The 13,715-nt window shown below is 36.2% G+C and overlaps 1 protein-coding gene across 1 annotated transcript in view; it reads left to right on the top strand.

Annotated features, from left to right (window-relative positions):
- LOC124166389 (tubulin-specific chaperone E) overlaps positions 1-13,715 on the top strand; it is a 169,224-nt gene that overhangs the window by 76,512 nt on the left and 78,997 nt on the right. The window lies entirely within an intron of this gene.

The following is a 13,715-nucleotide window of genomic DNA, read 5'->3' on the forward strand; positions in this document are numbered from 1 at the left end:
ATAAAAGCCTATAAAACAGGTTTTTGCAGTTGGCTAGGCAACCATCATTGGAGAGGAGATTTTGTCTTAACCTGTCTGAAAAAGGGGTAAGTGTGTCCCGTCCTCACACAGGCTAAGACACATTCTCCTTCCCAATGATGGTTGCCTACCCAACCGAAAATCATTTCAGACTCTTTAATTCCTATTTTAATCGCATGTGAGACTCCTACATTTCTCTTTTGATGTATTCGTGGTATAATCCAGCCGATTCATGAATAAATAGTCTAGCGTTGATTTTAATGTGCCGTTGTTCCGATCCGCTGTCTTCGTGTAGCGTGAATACAGCTTCATCATGCCACGAATATTAGAGCAGAACGTTCTCCAGTTGTCCACCAAACGTGCTGCCCACCCCATATTCTATTTATTTTAATTTATTGACGCGACAAACGTCCAGGGGGATCGATTTGATCCTTTTCCGATTCGCCATGCATTCATGTTGGAAACCATTGAAGGTATTGACCGCTCCTTTCGTGACTTCAAGGCGTATTTAAGATGCTGTGTGCGACAAGATGCAGAACCATAAGACCATTTTGCTTAGTGAGGTAATTTCTTTTTTGCTCCATATGTTCGTAGGAATCAAATTTACCTCTTAATGAGTAACATTGTGTCACGATATCATCTTGTTTAGTCTTATCTTTCAAGCATTTCGACAAGTATAGTTATGTAAGTCTATTTTCCTTTCATGCATAAGTTTTTTTCCGTTTATTCATACCACTCGTAGTCGGGAAAGCTATTGTCACCAGTGTGTATATTTTAGAAAAGCTATAGTATGGAACTAAGATATTGTCGTCCTGAAGATATCCACAGACTTCCCCGCAAGCGGCCTCAATTGGAGTGTTAGGACACCAGCCATAAAGGTAAAAGAAGGGAATGGAAATGCGCTAACGGAGTTTTGCTCTAGCATTTATGAAAGTCCTTTATTGTGTGGGGAAAAAACAAATTTCTACATCTATCCCTTCCATAAAGTACCTATCTCTCATAGTTTATCGATTCTGTCAGGACTAGAAATATAGCCTAGGATGGGGCAGAGCGATTTTTGTTCACTTCGCACTCAGCCAACGGCAGGTAACGTGACCTATACCGATTTTCATGGAGAATATTTTTCTCCTTTACATCTACCGATTTCAACGCTTTCCACATTCGTGCACCAAGACGTACGTGTACTGTCCCAAGGGTCGTGTGTCATTTTTGACCTCTAATTTTAGTAACTTCCCCTCGAGCAATATTCTTGAAAATTGGCATACTTATGGGGAAAGGTCCTAAGTTTTGTTGAGTGTAAGGAAAATTTAAAATTTTGACCTTTTTCACCTCACAATGTGGGCCCAAACCAAAATTTTGAATTTGCCTTATGGGGTTTGTGGTCAATGTTAAAAAATTAGAGATAAAAAAAGTCTGAATTTCATTGACCAAGATGTCAATTCGGAGGTTTTCGGACACGAGGAAACCGAAAATAACACTTTTATTTACGAAAATTCAACCGTTGACCCAATAAGGTCACAGACTAGGTCATACGGGTGGCAAAAAGAATAGGATACCAACAAAGGTGTCGATCCATGGGTTTTAAAGGGTGCCCAAGTCATTGGTAATGTCCAAATACTCGTCTTATCCACTATTTGACCTCCAAGGCTAATACTGAGGTCAAAGGTCATAGAGGTAAACCTTGGGCCATCGTGACAACCAACGTGTCGAACTATAGGTTTTAAAGAGTGTTCAAGTCAGTTTTGCAGTACATTTATCAGTATTGTTGATTTTTTGACCTTCGGAGGTCACAATGGGGATCAAGGGTCATTGAGGTAAACGTCGTGACAACGAACGTGTCGAACCATAGGTTTTAAAGGGTCTTGTAGTTTGGCCGCGGAACGAGCGTTTTAAGGATAAAAAGGTATTAAATGAGTTAAATGCTTTAAAATGACTGTGCTTTGGTAAAACCACCCATAGGCTACAATTTATATGCGAGAGATTTTTTATTGATGGGTTACGCAGTAAGGGTATCTACATATCCTGAATAATGAATCCGTCTCCTTTTGGCTGGCTGCAGCGCAAATTGCCACACACAGACTTTCAAGCATAAAAATATCATTAATAAGGCTTTTATCAATATATCATGACTTAATTTAAATTGCCTGATTATTTGCAATGATATTTTGGCATTAAGAATCAGGATTATCTGAAAGATCGCAGCACTGCAGCCGACTAACTAGAATCATTTCGTCATATTTTTGTTTTACGTGTTATTTTGGCCGTATTTTCATTTTATGATAACTTTGTCTTCCTTAGTGACTTGGGCACTACATTGGAGTTCTATATGCATACATCTACATAAACCGTTAATTGTACTTGCGGCTTGTAGATGATTGAGCATTATACATTAGTGCCAGCGTGAAAAGATGCGGAGGGAAGCTTCTCTTTAAAATTCCCCTTCATTCATAATTTCGATTTCATATTGATTTTTTGAAGTTATATGCCAGTGTTGTCATCTCAGCCGCCTGCGGACTTTCATCCTTTCTTTCTTACATCCCCCTCTCTCCTCTGCTTTCGCTCGCACCCCCTGCCACCCTCCTTCCCATTCCTCCCTCTGCCCCTCCACACCCTCTTCGACATTTTTCATTTCAACGCCGCTCTCTTAAGGGCCGTTTTACACGGGGCACGTACTTGCACTATCTGGTGTGTGTGCGAAGGCGCAATCAAAATTTCGTCGTGTAAATTGCTAGAACACATGCGAGAATGCGTGGACTTGAGATGGCAAAGTAGCCCCTTTTCAAATTTCGTTGATGCATTCGCGCAATTCCACGCCATTTTAGAAATTGATGCAGCTCTAACCTGCGCAATTCCGTGCCCCGTGTAAAACGGCCGTTGACACGTCAAACTCCCGCTGCTCGCGAACACGTTGGCCTTTTCGAACATTCACGCAACGTACCGAACGTATGCATTACGTTAGACAAGTTAGGCTGAAAGTATTTACCGGAGCTAAGGGCAAAATGTGGGCGTAATTTACATGGCAAATTTAGGAAAAAGTGTTTCTTCAACGACGCGAAAATTATCCTTCGTTTACCATCGTACTATGGTGGAAGGGATCATTGGAATAAAATAAAATAAAGAGACTGCAAAACAGATAGATTCAAAAGGTCATTCTTTGCTTGCACTATCAGGGATAGATACGATCTCTACGTTAATAACATTATGGCGTCACTTGCTCGGAATACTCAGTGCATGGTTTTCTCTCTCCACTGGGATTCAAATTGAATTGATTCAAAGATTGAATAGCTTGGATTTTTATCTCCTGTTGTAAATTGATTCACCAGATTTATTTCTCTTAGAGATTTATCATGGCCTTAAAATATAGCCACCGTGTTACACCGGCCATCTTAATTACGACTTATATCCCCCGCTCAATATATTCTCAGGCCAACAGTTTCATCAGAAAGTAAATGATTTGTTGCATTAACGGCTTAACTTCGATTCCTGGCAGAGAATTTACAATTTTAATGCTTATCCCGGTTCCTTCACGTTAATCCTCATGGAATCCTGAAGAAATTAATTGATTATCATTAGTAGAGTAATTCTGCTGGAAACACGGTCATTAATCACGCTTAAAAGTAAAAAATAAAATTAATAATTGATAAGCACTTCATAAATTTCACTCTCAAGTGCTCTTTTCACATCTTCGCTGAAGTTTGTGAAATATATGAGTCTATACACGTTTGTGAAATATATGAGTCTATATATCTACGAATTTAGAATATCACATTCTTATTTCTGAGTGATGATATAATTTTCTCTGGCATTCCCGCAGATAGCATATCGTTTTGGCTGAGCATTTTAAAACAAGGAACCCAGAAATGCATTCCACATTTAAACATCTTGCAGACCTAATTTGTTAATTCAATCCTCCTTAATGGCTGCACGTGTCATCGATATGATTGCTTGTTGTAAAGGAAACATTAGTGACCTTGACGTGGTGATGAAACAGGAATTTTTATATTCCTTTTACGTAAAATACAACACCATTATCAATTAATGCTTCATTAGCTAGTTAGATGTGAGCAAGCGAGATAGATAGGATCCTTCATTTTGAATCATGTCATTTGATGATTCAAAGGAATAGAATTGGTCGTTGACGGCTAAATATCATGGCCATAGGTTATCTACAATATATCAGTTAAAAATTAATTTTTATGGCTGTTACAGTCTGGCATCAATGTTAGTCTTGATGTTTTCATGATTTGGATATATATTTCGCATCGAATAATTTTTAAAATCATGAATCGATATTAGTTCTCTAATATTAAGCTTGTTTAATGGAATTAAAGGTTTGGAAGAGACATGGGAAGTCTGTCATAGCATTCATGAATTATGCATGCCATAAAGGATGAATATTAACCTCGATAATACCGTACTTAACGGCAATTTATCTCTCTGCTCATTTAGGGAAAATGAGAGCATTTATGTCGGCCGAGCTTTCTTGCGCAAGTTGGAGATGTTTTATCAAATCTGGCTTTTTTGCAATCCATTTGCAATTTGTATTTAAATTTGACATAAAACTTTTATGTAAGTTAACTTAAGGTCTCATGATTACAACTTGATATTTCCAGTTCGGATTTTTAAATATCTCGTCCTCCTCACCGCATTGAAAAAGACATTTCCATGTTAGTAAATGGTGGTGAATTCATAATTTATTCTATTTGGTGTAAATTTTAATCTCTCTAAATTGGTAACAGTCAAAATTTACACGAATCACTAATTTTCTCTGACTACATCAACTTTGCAGCATAATGATTTATATTCACAGTAATGATATGAAGCAGAATGAAAATTGACCTCACTCATATACTTCTGCGTCAATTTACTATCTACTTTTATGCGCTCAGTATATTTTTTTTAAAGCAGCATAAAACATTCCTTTGTTTCTATTCCTTTTTTGTTTTGCGTGCTATAAATACTTTCAGCTCAATTATATCAATATATATCTGGAATTTTCTACGTGAAAAATGAGAGTATAATCCACTTCACGGCTGTCCTCTTTTAACCAACTTTCGGGCTACACAGCTGAACGAAGCTGCATCGTTAGTTTTCATCTTCGCGTTGAAAATTGTGTTCGACTTCTATTGCGCACTCCATTGATGTCTTCTCTCCGTTGTTTCTTCAGAAAATTTTAGAATTCTGAACCGCTAATTAATCGTTTGCTTCCTCTTCTTTGTGACCCATTGATGCAGAAAGGATGACTTCGCATTTTTGATGAATGTCCTTCTCTGCATTTCTTGGACGTTGGGTGATCCTTACCCATCCCGACTCGAGTTGGCTCACCCTCAAAATCGTGGCGTCATTTTTTTTAAAGGTTGTCCAGTTCCAGCTGAGATTGTTTCTCATACAAGTCGGATCGTGCACTTTCATATTGATTTATTTCCACTTGAATTCCTTTGTGAGCCGGGTTACGTAGTTGGCAAAATATTCGTTTCTGGCTTCTCTTATCTTCAATACAAACCCTAGTACTAATCCAGTCCTTTCCTATAGAAATGCTCCAAGCGCAACATCATGACATTGAATATGATTCCCCCGTCTCCTACCTTTCCACCTCTCCCGAATCGACGGCTACCTCGAGTATAGCTCGTGTTCTTCCCACTTTAATAGTGTATCTTATGATTTCGTTTTAAATTGAACATGTTCTCGTGATATACATTGAATGTTGTGAGGCATTTAGGGAGTGGTTGAAGAAGTGCATTCAAACCGCTGATGATGGTATTAAATGGGGTCATTCCACCTCAATTCAACGAACGTTTGTCCTTTAGGCTCTCAAATTGTCATGAAGATTTCTCTAAGTATATATTCACCTAAAATTTATTGCTCCGAGACTGTTTGTGGACAAATTATTTTTTGCGTTTTGATTTTTTCGAATGTTTTTGCATAAAGGTGTCCTGAATCATATAATTCCTTCTATTTCACCACCAACTGGATTTAATCATTATTCAAGGGATTAAACACTGCAAATTAATTGACGGTGCCGAACAGAAAACTTCACTGGATTTCAGTCGAACATTGTTTGAACAAAAGAGGGAACAGAATGAAAACGATATCATAAAACAGTCCTGAGGTTATCGTACCATTTAAGAAGGAGTCTTATAATGCAAATCAATTGGATGATAAAATGGTTGAAATGAAGATACTCTCACTTTATTGCTGTATCATTCACGTCAAAATGTCCAATAAACATTCAATCCTCAACGAAACGACGCGAACTAATATAGAAATAAAAGGAGTACTCCTGTCGATCATTTAATGTCTCATCTTTGCAAAACAATAAATAACATCTTACATGACCATTAAGGCGTCATTTAGCTTGGAAAATAAGTCATACTAACTAGTTGCACCTTATTGCAGTTCCAAGAATGTAAAATATTTACTGTGGAATTTTTGTCTCTCTTTGGCCGATTGATGACTATTTTTAGTGCACACTGGTTCGTCAACAATTCTTTGTTTATTGTACAGCATTGTGCCTCCTGGTTATCAGCTTAGTCTTCCTTATTTTCCTTTTCGGGCGTTAAGCTTAGAAACATAATTAAGATACGCTGTTGTATGTTCCACAGAAGTTTTAATAACTGACCAAGATTTCGACAATACACTACGTCATTTTCATAGACAAATTTGCGAGCTTATATATTCCAGGGAGGGGGGGGGGGAGGTCAAGGCAGGGAGGAGGTGGTGATGGTGGGAGGGGGAAGAGCTAACGAGAAAATGCATGCCTCAAGGTCAGAGGGTTTACGTGCTGAGTCCAGGAGAACTGATAATAAAGGAGAGGTCATTTACCACACATATATTTTTATTGCGACATGCTCTTAAAATTTCTAAATTCTCAAGAAAGTCCAACTTTTTTCCTTTACAAAGATTGTGGAGTACTTTGACATTAAAATCACTGCTATGGTTGCAATCTAACAAATGTTCAGCAAAATTAAAGGTTGAATCGTCTCTTACCCAACACTTCATGTGTTCATTTGCCATAGTTTTTATGGCACGCCCAGTCTGACCAATATATACAAAATTACAATCAGGCATATTGCAATACATTTTATATGCACCGCTTTGGTCAATAAATTGTGGCTTTGAATTAAATAAAAAGTTGCCAACTGTTGTCATATTATTAAACGATAATCTTGCTTTATCTTTCGGGAACATTCCAGTCTCAGGATAAGATAGGGAGCCAAGGATTGAGCTAAGGTCGCTCATGGTTTCATTCAGAAATCCTCCCCGTAATTCATATAAAAACTTGTTAGGCCGCATTCTCTTTCTTTCTTGCCCTCTAGAGAGGCTGTGATAGTACTAAGGCTCGTTTCTTTCACGTGTCCCCAAAAAGAAGCATGGCTAAAATACTTTATCACGAATCTCAGCTTATTCGCGCAGACAATGGACACAGTATCTGCGCTCATCTTTTATCTTTAATTCTCTGATTGCCTCCTCTTTGATGAGCGACGTGAGCATCGAAAGTTCTATCTGCTTCCATTCCCTGCTCTCTCTTCCCCTTCTACTACGTTTTTCTCGATATCACTTCGTCTCGGTCTGCTGCGTCACGATGGAATTTTGCAATCGATTTGAAACTAACTTCCCGTAAGCTAGAACGCTTAAATTTCAAATAAAAAGCAATTCCGGATGAAAATGCGTGCTATAAATACTTTCAGCTCAATTATATTAATATATATCTGGAATTTTCTACGTGAAAAATTAAAAATTGAGATTATTTCCAAATATTGCCGCATAATAAATGGCAGCGCTGCAGTAGAAAAAATCTAATGGTACATGGGATGCATATGCAATTTAAAAATTGCAAAATATAGAAGAATAATAAATTTTATTGTATTTTTTGGAAATTGATGACATTTTAATTTATTGGAACATCATTAATTTGGTTTTTAGTAACTAAATACCTAGAACTAAAGAAAAACCTTTTTCATCAAAAAAGCATTTCATGTAGAAAAGTACACATCAAGTGCTTATTGAGTGAAAAATGCTGTTTTATGATTTTTTTTCAATTTGTTACTTGGTATTTTATTACCTTCTATGCATCTGTTCATTCCTTCTCTTTTCCACTGTATTGTGCGGGGTCTTTCTATCTCCTCATTTAAGATTACTCCCCGATGAGCACTTTTGAGATCAAGGGGCGTAATGATGAACCTTGTCGTACTCTTTAAATTTTTCCCCCTGAGTGACTTTCACCGCGTCATTGCTCTGGACGGGTCCACCGTGAGTTCAAACCGCACGCATTCTGTACCGCCGTTTTTCAAATCCTTTTACTGTGAACTCTCAAGAGTTTCTATAGGTTTCCTGTTTCACTACAAGTGTCATTCTTTTCAAAACCTGGAAAATGTATCACTAAAAGTCTTGAGCTCAAAATCGTTAGTGGTATTAGCTGACTCCTGCTTTAATTTAGGGACTTTATAATCATGGCATGGTATTTATAGGAGGCAACCCGCAGCTGAGGTAATGAAGGAAGGGTAGGATGGAGACAAACCAGACGTCGACATAGGCCTGATCTCAACGATATCCGCCGAAGGGACCACGACTTAACGCCCTATCCGACGGACGGAGTGTTGCTCTTGTGGTGCCTTCCGCTAAGCACTCAAGCAGGGATTGGGCAGTCTCTGAAAAATCTGCGCCACCGCCGGGATTTGAACCCGAGCCCACGCGGTGGGAGGCCAATATTCTGGTCACCGCAATCCGGCATTGAATCGTTTAAGTTCCGACGTCCCAATTCCAAAACGTAGCGATGGAAGTGGTAATTTTGAATTACCAAAGTCGACTGCAGGTCGTGGATGACCGGCGTAGGTCCCAAATCGAATTGCAACCACATTTTAACGCTGTTAATATAATCTGAAAGTTGAGGGGTGTTTCCGAGTCTATTAGATCACTCACTCCAAATGAGCATTAAATGGAGAGCTTTATGTGATTAATTGAAGTAAATCTATTTAAAGTTTGCTCTACAAATCCAAAATACTAATTTTATCGAAAATGTGATTCCACAGCCAAAAATGACCAGTGCGGTGTTACGAAAAAGATGGCTCCATTTTTTCCGGATGATTCCCAGCGAGATCAGTTTTGATAACAACAGCTTCGCTTACATTCACAGAGAGCGTTTCAGGCCTAAGGGGCGGAGAGTAACACCTAACCTTTTAGCGATCATAACCGTATTGATCGCTTATTTTTATTTATGGGCCATGAAATTTATTCAAACAATCACAATCAATTTAAACAAAGTGAAACCGAATGCTAACTGTATATTGATACAGAAATTTCATGCCGATTAGTAACTTTTAGTGCTGTTTTTCGATAATACAGACGTTGCTATGCGGTATACCTCGTTCTAATGGAGTGAAATAATTCTCATCTAATAAAATTCTTCCTTGATTTTTGCGGGAAAGATTCGAGCTCATTTTTTAGCTTAAATGGCTGTCGCCTTTCACACTTGAAATCTAAATAAATACCCTAAGTTTATCAGACCAATTATTATCTCTTATTTTTTATACATAAAAAAGATACAATTTTCCGCAATTTATTTTAAAATAACTGGTAGAATTTATTGCAAGTGTAAATCCAACGTAATAAATGTAGGAATTGGTGAAAGTAGTACTGAAGTGAACAAAATAAAAGGTTTTTTTGCAAGTAAACAACGCAAAGCATCGAAAAGAAACTTATTCGATTTGATGGGAAAGTTTTTTAATTATTTTTTATTATGAAATTGAAAATAAAAATCATCGTTTCGCTCCTCAACAAAACTGAAAACTTGAAAACGCAGGAGTACGCTCTCCAAGTCAAAGAAAATAACCTCCATCCCCTTAGAAGTAAAAGCCCAAAAAATTACTTTCGTGTCGCATAATTCATGAGGATCTATTTCAAGATGTGGAACAGGTTTTTCTCTAAGAAAATTTTACTGTGTTTTATCAATTTATCTGCTACTTGTCTATTACTCGAATTTTAGGAGTAAGTTGTATTGCCTTAATTGCATTTTGAATGCTCTATTTATTAACGTAGGCATTGAAGTTCTAAATCCAAAGAGACCATTTCGTCACTTCGGGTTTGGAATGCACTAATCCGTTTCTACAAGGACAAGTATTATATACCGTTAGCTGTAAGGTAAGGTTAAGTGGCACGTTCAAAATAAACGTATTTTAGCATTTTTACTCAATTTACGGATGCAGGTTGCTCATCGTGATAAAAATCAGGTTTTCTGTGATAAATTAATCTCAAGCGCCACGGCCGTTCATGGTTAACGTGATAACGTAGTAATTTTCTTTGTTGAAGTGACAATTTAAGCGTTGACAATGGCAAAATAAATTTGTGAACCTATAGCCACATATGTATTCTTAATTAATAAAAAAAATGGAGACTCCGCGAACAAGGTTACACACATATTATGAAAAAGCATCATCCGGGAGTAATTATATGATAGTAGAGATTTATATATTAAACTGTGTGAAAAAGTAATAATAAAGTAAAGGAAACTAAATCCTGGAATATGGAGATTTTGTTTGCGATGTTAATTAGTGGGAAAATGGTAAGTTTTTTGCATTTAATGGTCATTAAAACCTCGGATTATCGTTATAATTGGATTTTAATGTCGAAATGTATTTTATGCGGTGAATTTTACCTTTCTACGAACAATATCTTCACATAGTTGGTCGATAAGTATAAAATCACTCCTAATCTCCAATATTTATTTAAATTATTTACTATGTAATTTTTTACATCATTATTTAAAAAAGATAGAAATATTGCATAAAAGTTCGTTAATGAATCGTGGGTTATTGATAAATTCAACTACTGCTAAATCATATCACTTCAGAACTCAGTACGAATTAATGAGATATCAGAGTACTTTTTCAATTCAAAATATGTCTGCGTACATTTAAGCTACTTCTTAATCCTCAGCGTAATAATTAATGTATCAAAGCACCGCCACCCATTCAACCAAACATTCATATTTTGAAAATATAATATTAAAATGCTGCTAAATTAGTGAGATTCGTATCAGTGATTGCGTATTGCTCGTCATTAATGGCATTAATAATTTCAATGAAATTTTCTAATAATATTAGAGTTCGTCGCGAATCTAAAATATTGGAAATTCTCAGTGCTACTACATGATATATATTCCTACTCAATTAGCTGAGATGTGCTCATGAATATCATTTCAATCGTCAAAACTCGATTATAAATACGTTTTCATATATTAATTGCAACACTCATCATTTTTTAAATCAAGCAGGAGGAAGCAGATGTCATTCAAGGAACCTGATACGATCAGTCCATGAATATTTTTAAACGATAGGGAATTATCAAATTGCGACACCAGATAAGCTTCAATATTTCGTATTCATGAATATGACGCTGACGATTCGCTAATTTAACAGTTCATAATGCCATCACTCAAATTAATGCGTTGTAACTACATTGCTCTGTTAATAACCTAATATCATATGAATTCCAGGCGCAGCTTTATTCAAATTAGATAACCACACTTCAGAATCCGAGTAGTATGATATGAAAATCTCAGCATAAATAGACGCAACTAATTCATCGCATAAAATGTACCATCCATTGAGGAAAGGTACCTTCTGAAAATCCAAAAGACACGATAGTATACTATGATAACGTAGTATTTGGGATGAGAGTTTTGCATACATATTGTTCGATAAATTACATAGTAATGTCCATTTGTTTTTTTTTTCAAATACCACATGAAAGTTTCCTTATTGAATAGAACTGATCATAAGATCAATGATGACTTTGCATTCAATTGGATGTGATTTTCAAATAATAAACAAACGATTTTTTTTATATTTCCAGCCTAATTTTGAACAATGTCCATGAATAAATTTGTGATATTTGTTTGAGATTCATTCTATCTATATTCTTGGCAGATAAATCTTGTGCATCTCACATTATATTTTATTATCTGTTAGTATGGATAGGTAAACGTTACATAAGCTCATTTATTTTCTTCCCTATCATAAGAGAATGGATTCCAATCCGAGATTCCTAATCATACTGTTGCTAATAGTTATAGAGCACCATGAAAAATAAGGCATTCAACCTCTGAATTAATAATAAATTTATGTAAGGTATCAATAACCAAGTGAAAATAAAAATTTCCTCGAATACCTTGATGAGTAGTCTCTCCTCCACATTGATTTCAAGTCTATATTTATGATTTATGGGACACTCCTTTGTATATTTCCTGCATTGAATATTGGTTAGGATTTCAGAGGTGACTTTCCTTTGATTGATCATGAAAAGTTCATTTTGAAATAGATGCAATACAGGTTTTCAGAGCCCTCCAGTAGAAAATTAATTACTAGACACATTCATAATTCTAGGCTGAAAAATGTTATCACGGGCAAAGCTATCCCACATGAAAGAAATTCATATTTATATAATTATATTTTTTGCCCTTTTCAATTCTTGGAAGCGATGACATTTACTTAGTTGTCCTTTAGTTAATTAATTGGCGTACCGAGTTGAATAAATAACGGACCCCAACGGGTGCTGCTATTGTAATCGGTTGAGGCGTAATTACCATGGAGGCATTACATGCTGAAATTACGATTCTTGGTCTCATTGTCTTTACAGAGACGCCCCAATTTCTTCTTCCGAAGTCCAGTCACTCACTCAGTTCTAATCTCCATTCGCTAACCTTATCATCAAATGTTATACCTCCCAAACACACTCCCCTGCATTTCCCTCATTATTACACCTATGCAGATAGTTTTTGTGTAAAATGTAACTCTAGAAATAAAAGCGCACTTTTTTACGTATCGTATTCCTGTCGCGCATGAGCGGGGCTGGGCAAAATAATGGTCGAGAAATATTTGAAATACAAAACTCTGTTCCGAATTTATTTGGAATTTAAAATACAAAAACACTCATGACAAGAGTATTTGAAAAATAAACTGCAAAATAGATTTTTAAATACATTTTTAAATTCAATGTCTATTTGTGTGGAAATTAAGAGATCTTAAAAAAAATATGACCTGCCTTGACAAATTATGTATAGTTTCAAACACGAAGAAAATGTTTCTAAAGAAAACGAAGTAATTTCTGAAGCATAATGTTACAGAAGTTCATTTAGTTACTTTAAAAGTATTTTACAAATGTATTTTATATTATAGAATGGGAAAATACCAAAAATCTTTATTTGAAATTCATTATGGTCGTGCATTTGTAATACAAATTACAAATGCACTTCAAATATTTTTAAATTCTTACATTTCAAATACAGCCAAACCCTGCGCGTAAGTATATCTTATCGTGACATTCAGCGTTGGTACGTGTTCTCCTTATACTCTGAAATATTTTCCTTCGTTGCCTAATTTTAATTGGTGTCTTACCATTTTAATCACCATGCCACCGTAAAATAAGTCAAATCGTAAATTTGAATCTCACATATAATTTTTACTGGTTGCGAATAATTTTTTTACGGATTTTATTCCCAGTTCATAATATTCAGCGTTTTGACTGCTACAGATAAGGTTAGTGCATAGATGAGGCCCAATTCAATCCCATGGAATGCTGATTTCTGTTGCCACATCGGTCGCATTTTAATCGGCTTTCAAAAATATCGGCGACGCGGTGACCGAGAACAGAATGCGACTATGACGCGTAACAGGAGTAAGTGCAAAACTTCGCAAATTCCC

Source organism: Ischnura elegans, chromosome 10 (assembly GCF_921293095.1).
Source record: "Ischnura elegans chromosome 10, ioIscEleg1.1, whole genome shotgun sequence".
NCBI lineage: Eukaryota > Metazoa > Arthropoda > Insecta > Odonata > Coenagrionidae > Ischnura > Ischnura elegans.